This window comes from Mastomys coucha, unplaced genomic scaffold (genome assembly GCF_008632895.1).
Source record: "Mastomys coucha isolate ucsf_1 unplaced genomic scaffold, UCSF_Mcou_1 pScaffold1, whole genome shotgun sequence".
In the NCBI taxonomy this organism is placed as follows: Eukaryota; Metazoa; Chordata; class Mammalia; order Rodentia; family Muridae; genus Mastomys; species Mastomys coucha.
Genome location: NW_022196891.1, coordinates 75,222,717 through 75,233,780, shown reverse-complemented (window position 1 = coordinate 75,233,780; position 11,064 = coordinate 75,222,717). Strand labels below are relative to the sequence as shown.

Below are 11,064 nucleotides of genomic sequence, written 5' to 3'. Positions count from 1 at the left end.
TTTCTTTGTTTTTTGGAGAGGAAACTGGGAATGGAGAAATTTACATGTAAATAAAGAAAATATCTAAAGAAAAAGACAGATCTTACCCATATCCACAGTACCTAGCCTCACTGGAGCATATTTTAGGTACTTAATATAATTTTTCAACTTGGTTAATGTAGGATTTAATTTTTTTCTTTTTTGAAAACCTACTTTTAATACGGGTTCTTAAATGCTTCAACCTCCCTCTAGCCCACCACCCATCAGAGGTAGTGGGAAAGAAAGGTGATTAGGATACGGGGGAAGTGGACCTAAACAAAACTGTTCTTTGGAGCAAATCCCAGCTGCGTTGTCAGGAAGTGAGCAGTTCAGTTCTCAGGAATCAGCCGTGGCAGCTCTCTTCACTGGAAAACACTTCACGGATACACCAGCAGTCCAGTTCAGTAGTGCCAGGATAGCAAGCTTAAGCCAGCAGTGGTGGCGCAACCTAGCAGACATAGCCAGGCCTCCTCCAGATCGGCAAGTGGGGGTGACCAGGACCAACGAGGACGCCAGGAGAAGTTCTCTGCCCTACCTCTCCCAATGAAGTGTAGATCAGCAGACTTGAGACCAACCATGTGTCGGTTTGACACAGGAATGGCCCCCATAGGTTCATATACTTGAGTGTTTGGTCATTAGGGAGTGGTTGCTAGATGGCAAGGTGTTAGGTGTTAGAAGGTCTAACCTTTTACCTTGTTGAAGGAAGTGTATCACTGCGGTCTGCTTTGGGGTTTCCAATGCTCAACAAGGCTCGGGGTCTCTCTTTTTCCTGCCACCTGCCAATCTGGATGTAGAACTCTGAGCTACCACTCCAGAACCGTGTCTGCCTTCAGGCAACCATGTTTCCTCACCATGAAGATAATGGACTGAACCTCTGAAACTGTAAGCCAGCCCCAGTGAAATGTTTTCCTTTGAAAGACTTCCTGTAGTCATGGTGTCTCTTCACTGCAGTAAAACAGTGACTACAGTAGAAACCTTTGAAAAGTTTTAATAAGCTTGATAGGAAATCCACCGTTTTAAGCGTATTCATATATTAGGGGAACATGGGAAGATCAAACCCCATCTCCCTCCCATCTTCCACTCAAAAGAGTCTACTCCCTCTGTATTTCCAATGCACACAGGGGATGGGCTAACCACAGTGCTCCTCACTGCTACAACCTGCTGCCTGTATGCCGGGCGTTCGGCCTATCTCATCACGACTGTGGCGCAGCCTATCTTATTTAATACAGCTCAACATCTTTTGGCTGGCCCTTCTTGGTTCCTACTTCACCATAATCAAGCCTCACTAAGCGATGTGACTTCCACATATTCTTGGAGCTCCAAACAAAGGACAATGAGAAAGGGGACACCCACTACCCTGATCTAATTCCAGCTTCCTAACTGTGGGCACTAATCTCTTCCTTGGGTGATTAATATCAAAAATGTTTACATCACCCCTTCAAATAGTCAATAGACTGATCCTGTGATCTCGAAGGCAAAGTCTTATCAGATGATATCAGAGAAGGCTAAGGGTATCCCTCAGGAGTATATATATACCAGATGCTAAACATGCCAAAATACTGGGTTTGCACCCAGAACCTCATACGAAAGTCAGCACAATGCAGATTAGATTCCTGGCAGAGCTATATATTAAAAATAGTTCTTTTCAAGCTGGAGATGTAGCAAAGCTGGTAGACTGCCCATGTAGCATGGACAAAGCTCTGAATTCAATCCCTAACGTCTTATAAAGCAGGTATGGTAGTGTATGAGTACTAGGAAGGTAAAGGCAGGGGAGTGAAGAGTTCGATGTCATCATCCTTGAAATCAAGGCCAGCCTGGGCTATATAATATATAAGACCCTGTTGCCGGGCAGTGGTGGCTTGCATCTTTAATCCCAGCACTTGAGAGGCAGAGGCAGGCAGATTTCTGAGTTCGAGGCCAGCCTGGTCTACAGAGTGAGTTCCAGGACAGCCAGGGCTGCACAGAGAAACCCTGTCTTGAAAAACAAAAAACAAACAAACAAACAAAAAAGACCCTGTCAAGATTCCTAAGTAAGTTATGTGAAATACTTTGTATACAATGTCTTCTAATCTTTATGACATTGTTCACCATCCTGTTTTACAGGTGAAACAATATCTTTTATGCCAGGGGTTGGTGGCACACACTTTTAACCCTAGCACTCAGGAGACAGAGACAGGATCTCTGAGTTTGAGGCTAGCCTACTCTATAGAGAGAGTAGCCAGGACAGCCAGGGCTACCCAGAGAAATCCTGTCTTGGGGTGGGGTGGGGGGGGAGATATCTTTATATAGATGGTATGCTATGGTACTGTAGATAGTTATGTGTCTGGAATGAATTACAGCTCGTCTGAACTCTACTTTTTTATGTGTGCCATTGGGAGATCCAACTTAGTAACCAGAATGCTTACAAAAGAACGGTAAAGGCAAAATTTCTCCGTGCGTGTGTGTGTGTGTGTGTGTGTGTGTGTGTGTGTGTGTGTGTGTGTGTGTGTGTGTGTGTTTTAAATCTGCTTCAACACATGAAGCAGAACATCTGGCAGAATCTCTCAGAAACACTGACGGAAGCACACAGAAGTGTGCTCTTTGTCCTGTCTGGACAGAGGGTGATTTAAATAAACGAAAGGCCTGGCCAGACTGCGGCTTCTTGCTCCCCCCCACCTTGGTGCTGACTGAGATCTCAGGCCTCTGTCATGAAGGAGAACTGAAAGTTATAGCCCTGGACAAGAATATTTTCAGAGACGGGAACCTAGTATAGCTATCCCCTGAGAGGCTCTGCCAGAGCCTGACCCATACACATGCTGATGCTCGAACCCAGCCATCGGACTGAGTACGGGGTCCCCAGTGGAGAAGTTAAGGGAAGGACTGAAGGAGCTGAAGAGGATTGCAACCCCATAGGAAGAACAACAATATCAACCAACCAGACCCTCCAGAGCTCCCAGGGACTACATCACCAACCAAAGAGTACACATGGACGGACTCATGGCTCCAGCTGCATATGTAGCAGAGGATAGCCTAGTCAGACATCAATGGGAAGAGAAGCCCTTGGTCATGGGAAGGCTCGATGCCCCAGTACAGGGGAATGCCAGGGCAGGGAGGCAGGAGTGGGTAGGTGAGTGGGGGAGCAACCTCCTAAAGGCGGAGGGGGGGGCGCGGGGGGGGGCGGAGGAGGATGAGATAGGAGGTTTGTGGAAGGGAAACCGAGAAGGGGGGATAGCATTTGAAATGTAAATAAAAATAACCAATAATGCCGGGTGGTGGTGGCGCACGCCTTTAATCCCAGCACTGGGGAGGCAGAGGCAGGCGGATTTCTGAGTTCAGCCTCATCTACAGAGTGAGTTCCAGGACAGCCAAACAAACAAAATCCAATAATAAATGAATAAATAAAATAAAAGAATATTTTCAGGACCAGAAGTAGCGGCATCGTTCTGAGACAGTGGGCACAGAAAGCTAGGCTGTGGGCACCTTGAAAGCAAGCTTTGCAAAAACCATAGCCTATAGGAACAGGCAAGCCCCTAGCCGCCATGCCCCCAACCTTTCATCCCCTGTCAAAGCACAGTTCTTTCCACTTCTCTTTAAAACACAGCGTTGACACAGAAAATGGCTGTTTAATTCATTACTTATGCAGCCCCAGTCCCTGAGCAACACTGTTCAAGGATTGTTGACTAAAACTCTGTCTTTTATGTGCTGAGAACGAGCCTCTCTGGTCTCCCAGAGCCCGCTGCTCTGCTCTCCCAGGTGAAGCCCAGAGAGTGGGGGGAGGGGGAGGAGTTCACCGTCCACCGGATTCAGCTGCTCCCTTCCTCCCCAGAGCTCAGGCTTCCCGTGCCCTTCAATACAGACACCAGGGCACTATGAATCAGTGACAATGGGTCTGGCAAGATGGATCAGAACGTAAAGGCGCAAATTCCCGAGCCTGATGACCTAAATTCGATTCCCATAACTAAGGTAGCCAAAGAGAAACATCTGTAAGTTGTTCTCTGACCTTTATAGGAGTGCCAGGGCGCAGGCGTGAACACGCGCAACGCAACACGCCACCTACACACAATGTAAGCAATACTTAAAATTATTTTTATTTTAAATCGTAACAAGTCTGGGGTTGTGGCTTAGTGGTAAAGCACTTGCTTTAGATGCTCGATTCTCAGCACAGCAAGGAAGAGGAAGAGGAATAAGAAGACCTCTGAGTGTGGTGTGGCATGGGCAAGAGAGAGATGCTCCCTTGCCTCATGATTCCTCCAGCAGGTAGGAAAGCTAGCCCCAAGATCATGAGAGTGGGGTGCTGGCCCTGCCCACTCACTGGATGCAGCACTCAGGAGAGTGGGCCCTGGTAGCGAAGGCAAGGGTGAGCTGGCCCAAGGAGTCCCCTGCAGCATTGGATGAGCTAGCTGGGGCAGTGCTGGAGAGATGACCCTGGGGTTCGGGTGCAGGTGAGCTGGTGAGCTGATCAACTCAGGTACCTCCTAGGCTCAGATCCAGGGCTTTGTGTTGGCCAACCCCAACATTTACTCCATCTATGATTTGCTGAAGCATGTGAAAAGGCTGGTCCTGCTGATCCACAGTTGCAAGATCTCCATGACCCAGGGCAACAACAGAATATCTGAGAGGAGTCCCAGTGAGCATCTAGGATAGAAAGTGTAGCAGAATCCAGAAGCCTTGAAACAGACCAGTGATTCATTGCAATGAACACTAGCAAGTAAAAGTGGGTGAACAAAAGTATATACTGTGTAACACAATGTGACACACTGTAGCTTCCATGATATGGTGGTCTTTTGGGTTTTGTTGTTGTTGTTGTTGCTTCTTATTTTTTATTTATTTATTTATTTTCTTTTTAGGGAGAAGTTGCAAGGGCAGAGGAGGGTTATCTTGGTTAGAATTTCATTGCTGTAAAGAGACACCATGACCAAGGCAACTCTTACAAGGGACATCATTTAATTGGGGCTGGCTTACAGGTTCAGAGGTTCAGTCCATTCTCATCAAGGCAGGAGCTTGGCAGCATCTAGGCAAGCATGGAGCTGGAGGAGCTGACAGTTCTACATCTTGTTCCAAAAGCAAATAGGAGAAGACTGGCTTCCAGGCAGCTACGAGGGTCTCCAAGCCCATGTCCACAGTGATACACTTCCTCCAACAAGGCCACGCCTCCTAATAGTGCCACTCCCTGGGTCAACCATATTCAAACCAACACAAGGGTGAACATGAATGGATGAGATGAGTAAGATAGGGATACATGATGTGAAAGTCACCAAGAATCAATAAAAAAGAAGGAAGAGGAGAGGAAGAGGAGAAGGAGGAAGAGGAGGTGGGGAAGGAGAGAAGGAGGGGGGGACACCACCACCACCACCACTTCTAGGCTGGAGCGATAGCTCACCACTTAAGAGCTCTTATAGCTATTCCAGAGGACCTGGGTTTGATCCCCAAAAGCCACATCAGGCAGCTTACAACTACCTGTAACTCTAGCTCCAAGTGATCAGATGCCCTCTTTTAGCTTCTGTTGGCACCTGTGTACCAGGTGTACACACCTGACATGTGTGTACCTACCTGGCATGTGCACACACACCACAGACAAACACATACACACACATACATAAAAAAATATTTTCTGTTTTAAAAGTATAGTAGTTAGCAGACCTTAAAAATGAGAGGTGGTGGCTGACCCAAAGACGGAATAAATGTTTATGATTGCCTACACAATGGCTTCCCCCTCTAATGGGAAAGTGTTAAGTAAACCCACACTGCAAATTGACTATGTATTATTTTGTTGATTGCATCTCTTTGATGGTGGGAATAGAATGGCTTCTGTGGCGGTTTGAATACACTTGGCCCATAGGGGGTGCTACTATTAGGAGATATCTGTAGCCTTGTTGGAGGAAGTGTGTCATTGGAGGAGTAGGATTTGAAGCTCTACCCAGTGCAGAAGAGACAGTCCTTTCCTGGCTGCATTTGGATCAAGATATAGAACTCTCAGCTCCTCCCTTGCTATGCCTGCCTGGACACTGCCATGTTTCCCACCATGATGATAATGGACTGAACTTCTGAACCCATAAGCCAGCCTCAATTAAATGTTGTCCTTTATAAGAGTTGCTTTGGTCATGGTGTCACTTTACAGCAATCAGAACCCTAAGAGGGCTCCAAAGCCTCATATATTTGAGTGGTTGGTCCCTAGTTGGTGGTACTGTTTAGGAAGAATTAGGAGGTGTGGCCTGGTTGGAGGAGATATGTCTCTCAAGGTAAGCTTTGAGGTTTAAAAGCCCAGGCCACGCCGTCTCTTGATCTCTGCCTCCAACTTGTGGATCAGATATAAGCTATGAGATACTGCTCCAGCAACATGCCCACCTGCCTGCTGCCATGCTCCACACCGTGATGGTCATGAACTCACCCTCTGAAACTGTAAGCAAAACCCCAATTAAGTGCTTTCTTCTATAAGCCCTGGTCATGGTGTCTTCTCACACAGCAATAGAACAAGTTAACTAAGACAAGCTCTGAACTGCAATCATTGAAATAGAGCTTTATTTATGTTAACATTTGTATTGAGAGATAGCAAACACTCTAAGAAAAACTAAAAATTCTGTCTCGTGGGGCAAAGGGATCTAAGGGTGGGTCCCGATATGCTGCTCACTGGCTACATCACTTTGCTTTGGTTTTGTTTGCTTGTTTGCTGGTCCTGCAATGCTAGGAATCAAACCAAGAACCTGGAGACTCCTAGGCAAGTGAACTATGCCCCTGAGCAAGACCCCTAGCCCAGCTATAAAAATTTGGATATATAACTTTTTCTAATCTAAAACCTCAGTTTCAAATATGGATGCAGTCTTACAGCTCTCCCTTCTACATATAGCTGGGTTTAATTTCTTTGGACTTTATCCACATGACCTTCACATGACTTCAGGGCCAGCAATACTAATACCTTGCTTTGTCATAGCAAATCTTATAAGGCATTCCTTGTGTTAAGGTGACTCCTAAGTTACAGGTGAGGAAACCAGGAAAGAGAACATAAATGGGCTCCTCCAAGAGAAAAAGCATCTCTGTTTACTACTCAGCCCCTGGAACCTTTCTTGAAATTCTGCTCAAAAATCTCAATCTGGACTTCTCTCTCCCCACCACAGCACCCCAGCCCTCCATGTCTCAAGCCTAGGGACTTAGCTTGCTACCCTCTCAATGAGGGCATTCTTCATCCTTCATTTCCCCAAGGTAAAGAGAGAGGCTCTGAAGGGACTCGGCTTTGCAGGCTTCCTGACTTCCACTCTCCTTGTTGCCCTTAACTACAACTAAGTATCTATTTGCTAACATTTGGAGGCATTGAAACTGCTGGTCTATAGAAAGGAACTGGTAATGATCAGACTTGCAGGCATTATCAGAGTTCTGCAATCTTAGACGATATTCCCAGGCATGGCCCCTGACTCATGACGTTCTTGACTCTCTGAGGTGGTAAGAAGGGGTCCTGGCACATGTTTGTACAGCTCTTCTCCCTGCCTTAGCTCCGGAAGGTTGGCGTTACAAAGTATCTGCCACCAGTTTTAATCTCATTTTTGTGGCTGTGATAAAACACCCAAGCCAAGCACCTTTAAGGAAGGAAAGGTGTATTCTGCTTACCACCGAAGCAGTCTCCCACAGAGGAGTCAAGGTGACAGGAACTAGAGCCACGCCCACAGTCAAAAGTAGAAAGAAGAAAGGCTCATCTGGTCAGATTCCCTCTGTACTTTACACAGGACTGTCAGTAGCTCTTTAATAAGTGTTGTTTGCTGTTTTCTGCTTAATCCAGCTAGCTCGCAAAATGTTGAGACTGGCCCATTATATTTCTTTAAGAAGCTTTAAGGGCACAACAGCTAAGCAGTGTTACTCTTTCTTACTCCTCTGAATTAATCTGGCTACCTCCCAGTCAAAATCGCAGTGATACTTGCATACTTGCATTTTAGAACTGATCTGGCTCTCTCAGCTACTGGTGTTTTCTCAAGGTCTCTTCTGGACTCACTACCTATAACTAATCTCTACTTTCTCTCTCTCTCTCTCTCTCTCTCTCTCTCTCTCTCTCTCTCTCCCTCTCCTTCCTCCCTTCCCCTAGCTGGAAGTATCTCTCCTGCCCAGTCACTGGCTAATCAGTTTCTATTGACAAAACAGAGAATAAATGGGGAGCAAAGCTTACCCAACATTGAGACAGGAAATACATAGACTAAGGATTGCAACCAGATACTGGGGGGCAGAGAAATCAGCGTTTCAAAGGTGGAGCCCTCATTGAGTGGGTCTTCTCTGCTCTATTAAACAATCAAGTAAACTCCACAGATGTACCCACAGATGATGTAGACCTCCTGGAAGTGAGACTTCCTTCCCCTCGGTTGTGCCAAGTTGACAAAACTAACCATCACAGGGCTCAGCCATTAAGAGCAGTGACTGCTCTTTTAGAGGACTTGGGTTCAATTCACAGCATCGACATGGCAGCTCACAACCCTGCTGTAACTCCAGTTCCCTGGGATCAGATGCCCTCTTCTGGCCTCATCCAACACCAGACATGGATGATATAAAAGCACACACACACACACACACACACACACACATACACACACACACACACATACACACAGGCAAAACACTCATACACATAAAATAAAACTTAAAAAAAATATATATATAGAAATCTGTAGCAGGGGCTGGAGAGATGGCTCAGCGGTTAAGGGAACTGACTGCTCTTCTGGAGATCCTGAGTTCAAATCCCAGCAACCACATGGTGGCTCACAGCCATCTGTCATGAAGTCTGATGCCTTCTTCTGGTGTGTCTGAAGACAGTTACAGTGTCCTTACATATAATAATAAATAAATCTTAAAAAAAGAAAGAAAGAAAGCTTTAGCAATAGCTGGCTAACCACTCTGTGCTCCCAACGAGTCCCAAGGGCATACCTGTCCAAAAGCTATCAGGATTCTCAAATTAAAGACTCAGACACTAGTTAATTTTAAATATGCTTGGACTAGCTCAAGGGTTGGGTAGTTCTAATCTTCCTTGTGGCTAGCACACATTTTCCTTCCAGTACAGAATTAACACCATCTAATTCTGTATTTTATCTTTGTTGCCCTGGCTCCTTCTGGGCAGCCCCCTGGTCTTTAATGCCCTGGCTCCTTCTGAGCAGCCCCCTGGTCTTTGCTACCCTGGCTCCTTCTGGGCAGTCCCCTGGTCTTTGCTGCCCTGGCTCCTTCTGGGCAGCCCCCTGGTCTTTGCTGCCCTGGCTCCTTCTGGGCAGTCCCCTGGTCTTTAATGTCCTGGCTCCTTCTGGGCAGCCCCCTGGTCTTTGCTGCCCTGGCTCCTTCTGGGCAGCCCCCTGGTCTTTGCTGCCCTGGCTCCTTCTAGACAACCCTTCCAGTGGCCGCATTCCTTCTCACCTACATTTCAGATGATTTTCCCCTCTACAGATCTAAATCTGATCCGTCTCCCTCTGAATCATGGTGATTCCCTTTCTTCCAGTTCCTAGCCTGTGCAAACCCCCAATTCCTGCCTCAGTCTACCTGCCCAACCACTGGCCATTGGCTTTTCAAAAACCAACTGGGGACAAGGACCTTCAGTATTTGGACACACAGATTCCCAATTTTGGGGCCAGATTGCTTCAAAGCGTTAAAACGAATCCCCAATAGAAAGTAAGACACCTAATAGACTGCGTACTCAGCACTCTTGGGAAGTGAACCACCAAGGGAAGACCGTTTAAGCAACTGTGTCTATGGCATGAGATGCTGACCTCTGAGACTTCGCTATTCCAGCCAAAACTCCATGTGCACATTTTAAATGTTCCCGGCTGAGAGCTTCCTGTTTTGTAGCCATCCTCCCTTCCAAGTCTATTCCCACCTTACATTCCTTACTGCTGTAGCAAAATCACTCTTGGCTATTTCCCTAAGGAGGAAAGATTTCCTTTGGTCCACCATTGCAGAGGGCTCAGTTGGTTCTAATGGCCTGGTAGAGCAGAGAGAGCATTCACATCACTGTGCAAGGAGGCAGAAAAGGAACACATGCTCTCCGCAGGCTTTCTCTCTCCTCCCTACCTCAAGTATTCAACAGTACTTACAGCCTCTCTTACTTTCAGAAAGTTGTAAGAGCTAATACTTAGGGTCCCATGTGTTCCGTCCATATGTAACGTACAGGAAGACTTTTTTACCATTCACAACTACACTAGTTAATCCCCGCCACTTAACAATCCAGGAAACTGTGCCAAGAAGCGAGGTCCCTCCTCCAAAGACCAGATGCAGACAACCTGACTCCAAATTTTACACTATTAGCTACTCTACTCTCCTGCATGTGTATCCTCAACTTTCTGAATTTCCTCAGGACTTTACAAGCATAAGGATTTTTCAAATTCATTTTTAGGAGAAAATAATGTTCATGAATTTGTAAATCAATGTTGTCCTAGTCCTTCTATAAGACCTTTTTTTCTCTTTTTAAATATGGACTGCTTCACAAATTGGCTTGTCAGCCTTGCACAGGGCCAAGCTAATCTCTGTTTTGTTCTAATTTTAGAATATGTGCTATCAAAGAAAGCACTCTAAGGGTCTTTTTTTTTTTCTTATTCTTTTTATGGCTCCCAACAAATTCATTCCTGTTTTTATCTGTATTCTTATTGGAGATTTTTTTTTTTTTTTAATTTGAGACAGGGCCTTACTGTATCGATTTGACTGTCCTAGAACTCACTCCTTCAACTCACTAAGATCTGCCTGCTACTATGCTTGTCTCAGAATAAATTTTTTATATTGCTATTACTTTAAGTTATAATACATACTCATCTATCATAACCCTCCCGTGTGTGTGTGTGTGTGTGTGTGTGTGTGTGTGTGTGTGTGTGTGTGTGTGTTGGGGGAGGATGTTTTAAGATAGGATCTCACTCTGTAGACCAAGCTGACCTTGAAGTCACAGCAATTCTCCCTCGACTTCCTCACTGCTGGGATTTACTAGCAGGTGCCATGGCACCCACGCCCAGCTTTGCCATTGTCTTCCTGATGGCCATAGAACAAGATTGTGTGGACTAAGGGTATACATTTGATGGCTTTCTCATAAAATAATTGTGCCCATGGCTGAAGAACCCTAGAAAG

At 45.9% G+C, this 11,064-nt stretch overlaps 1 non-coding gene across 1 annotated transcript; it reads right to left on the bottom strand.

Annotated features, from left to right (window-relative positions):
- Positions 1–10,416: 10,416 nt before the first annotated feature.
- Positions 10,417–10,519, bottom strand: LOC116072029. Its single transcript, XR_004111287.1, has one exon. It is a non-coding gene; the product is annotated as a U6 spliceosomal RNA (small nuclear RNA).
- Between the last annotated feature and the right edge of the window lie 545 nt (positions 10,520–11,064).